Source organism: Mizuhopecten yessoensis, unplaced genomic scaffold (genome assembly GCF_002113885.1).
Source record: "Mizuhopecten yessoensis strain PY_sf001 unplaced genomic scaffold, ASM211388v2 scaffold10827, whole genome shotgun sequence".
NCBI classification, from domain to species: Eukaryota; Metazoa; Mollusca; class Bivalvia; order Pectinida; family Pectinidae; genus Mizuhopecten; species Mizuhopecten yessoensis.
In genome coordinates this window covers 114,834-118,238 of record NW_018408741.1, presented here as the reverse complement: position 1 = coordinate 118,238, position 3,405 = coordinate 114,834, and the positions used below count along the sequence as shown (strand labels likewise).

The 3,405-nt window shown below is 36.4% G+C and overlaps 1 protein-coding gene across 1 annotated transcript in view; it reads right to left on the bottom strand.

The window, feature by feature from the left end:
- LOC110462718 (nephrin-like) overlaps nt 1-2,012 on the bottom strand; it is a gene marked incomplete at its 3' end in the record, with an annotated part of 22,733 nt that extends 20,721 nt beyond the window's left edge. The window contains exon 1 of the mRNA XM_021516824.1: nt 1,800-2,012. The remainder of the gene's footprint in view (nt 1-1,799) is intronic.
- Between the last annotated feature and the right edge of the window lie 1,393 nt (nt 2,013-3,405).

Sequence of the window (3,405 nt, the reverse complement as noted above, 5' to 3'; positions counted from 1 at the left end):
GGGGGTGGGGGGGTCTTAATGTGGGGGGAAACTGGAGTACTTGGAGAAAACCCAAATGGTCAGGCAGGTGACCCCAACCTGTTCATGTCCGATCGGGGAATTGAACTGCAGCCGCCTTAGTGAAAAGCAAGTGTGCTATCCACTGCACCAACCGACCAGCCGGTGTCAAAGAAGAGAAAAAGACAATAAAAGAAGAGATCCTGAAACAAGAGGCACAATTTGCCTGTATTACTCACCTGGTATTAATCTCATAACTCTAATTTTAAAAGTGGACTATGATAAAGCCATAGGTAAAGTATCAAAAGATATTCAAAAGAACCTGTTAAACAGTTTAAACACATTTGACCCCTGTGACCTTGGAAGTCAAACATGGACATTAAGTTGAACAAACTTCATAGCCCTTCCTCCCAGAATGCAACTTGCCAAATATCACCACACTATACATGTAGCTTTTGTTTATAGATTTATGCACAATTGACAAGATGTGACTTTGAAAGTGTGTCAAGGTAATTCACGTGAACAAACAATCACCCAGCACATTTTGGTTATTCAGAAAAAGTCCTTTAACCATTTTATACAAATTTGAACCCAATCACCTTGAATATTTTGAGATCACTCATTTCAACGAACCTGATAGCCCTTCATCCCAGCATCTAACTGGCTTAATATCAACATCTTGGGCCTCCTGGTTATTCAGAAGTTGTAAAAGATTTTAACATATTTGACTCATGTGACGTTGAATATTGGTGAAGGTCAATCATTAGAACAAACTTGGTTGCCCTTTATCCCAGCATGTTACTAGCCAAATGTTATCACCCTCGGCCTGTCTGTTATTCAGAAGAAGTTGTTTGATTTTTTTTAAGATAAATGACCCATGTGACCTTGAATATAAGTCAAGGCCATTCCTTTGGACAAAATTTGTAGCCTTTCATCCTCGCATGTAATTGGCCATATATAATCATCCTGGGCCTACTGGTTATTCAGAAGAAAATGTTTAAAGATTTGAACATATTTGACTCCTATAGCTATGACCTTGAAAATTGGTGAAGCTGACCTGGCTCTTTGGGCCAGGTGAGTTAACAAGAGTACCACGGGGCGGAACCATATACGCCCGTCGAATGACATATAGTGTTATATACTTTCTTACATTGAAATAAGATCTGCATCATTCAAAGAGTGGTTAGCTGACATGCTATAAAAATGTAGGAGAGAAATCTCCAAATAAAAAAATCAAATACTGAAATGAACAAAGGACAATAACCTTTAGGAAAATTGTCGAATCAAAATTCTTTTAAGGGAGACAAAACTTCATATCATGATTATAATGTATACTAAGTTTCAAAGAGATCCGTTGAAAAATGTAGGACGAGATTGCCGGACAAAAATCAAATACTGAAATGAACAAAGGGCAATAACTTTTTGAAAAACTGTCGAATCAAAATTCTTTTCAAGGAGACACAACAACATATCATGATGATTTAGCCTACGAAGTTTCAAAGAGATCCATTCAAAAATGTAGGAGGAGATAGCCGGCCAAAATCAAATACTAAAATGAACAAAGGGCAATAACTTTTGGAAAAATAGTCGAATCAAAAATTCTTTTAAGGGAGACACAACTTTACATCATGATTATAATGTATACCAAGTTTCAAAGAAATCGGTTAAAAAATGTAGGAGGAGATTGCCAGACAAACAAAAGTTTACGCGGATGGACAATGCCATACCATAATACTCCCGTCAAATTTGACGGGTGTATAAAAATTATTAGTCCTTATGGTGACACATGGAAAATTACTTACACAAAACGTTGATATATATATCCCTGGTAACATCTATATTATCGACACTATTCCGTGCAGAACAGGTATAGACTCCTGTGTCTAGACAGCTAGCGGTAGCCAGGGTGTAGGTGCTGTCCAGTACGTCCGGGGTGGTCAGTAGGACTGTGTTGTTAGCTTTATAATACCACTGGATTGTAGACGGAGGGTAACTTTCCACAGAACAGAACAGTGACATAGATCCATTCTCAGTTACATCAACGTCTCCTTGTGTGTAGCTGAGACTGACTATTCGAGGAGGAACTGCAATGGATACATACATTTGATGCTGAAACATAAATGTAGGTGTTTCCTTCAAAACGTGCTGATCATGAATTCCTTTTTTTGTTGAGATGTGCCTCTTAGTCACAATTAAATTATCATTTATTGTTAACTTTTGGAAACAGTCATGAAATCAAAGGAACATGAAATAGAAACATTGTGAATTTAAATAGTAATACAAGAGGCCCAATGTTACTAGCCAAACATGGGCCTCTTGCATTGCTCACCTGGTATTAATCTCACACCTGTAACCTTAAAAGTGGACTAAAATAAAGCTACAGGAAAAATATCAGTGCCTTGAGTAAAAGTCATTCAAACAAGAGGCCCAATGGGCCTGCATGGCTCAACTGGTATTAATCTCACACTTACAACCATAAAACAGGTGAGTACATATTTTTTGAGGATACTAGACCGGGGCTAGTAGACACTAAGAATCCACTAGCCCAAAATAAAGTTCTACTAGCTTGATAAATACAAAACGGATTAAGCTGACAACATGATCACATGGTCTATATATGATGATTAATATATCATTCACAGATGGATTAAAGGAAATATTCAAAATGGCGTAGGATGTAATAGATAAATTGAAGTCATCAAAATCTTTGGAATAACATTTTCTATCATCTACAAAGTCTTTCAAAAAAAAAAAAAAAAAAAGGAAAAAATTTTAAAAAAAAAAAAAAAAAAAAGGTAAAAAATTTGAAACATTTGATCCAACATGTCATGTGAAAAAGTTAGCCCCGAAGAATATCTTAAAAAGTAACATAATTGCATGAATGCTGTATAATCAAGGTTTTTTGAGTAATGACCATTTTAAAATTTTTGACCTTTGACGTCTTGTGGCCATATTGGACTTTTTACCTACTTGAAAATGTTGAAATGACACCTTAATACCTTGAAAGACTATTAACATATCTGCTACCAATCAAAAGCTTAGCTACATGACAGAAGAATAAGAATAATAAGAATAACTAGAAATTGTAGGCTAACAATTTGACAGGCTTTTCACCGTTAGGACTGATTTGGGTTTGATCGTGGTCTTTCGCAATTCAATTAATAGATATTTCTGAAAATGTCCTTAGAGCACAAAATAAGGAGTAACAAAATGTGCAGTGTTTGTAGTCAATGAAAATTCAGTTATACCAAGTATCAGGCATGAACTTGTGCAAGTCTACAGTAGCTGACTGAGAAGTGGGGGATTCCCAGAGTGCGAAATGACGTCTGAGAAACATTTAATGTTGATATAGGCAGCCAATGTTGTATACAAAGGTATACCTGGGGGTCAGTCAGGGCCGATATGTGC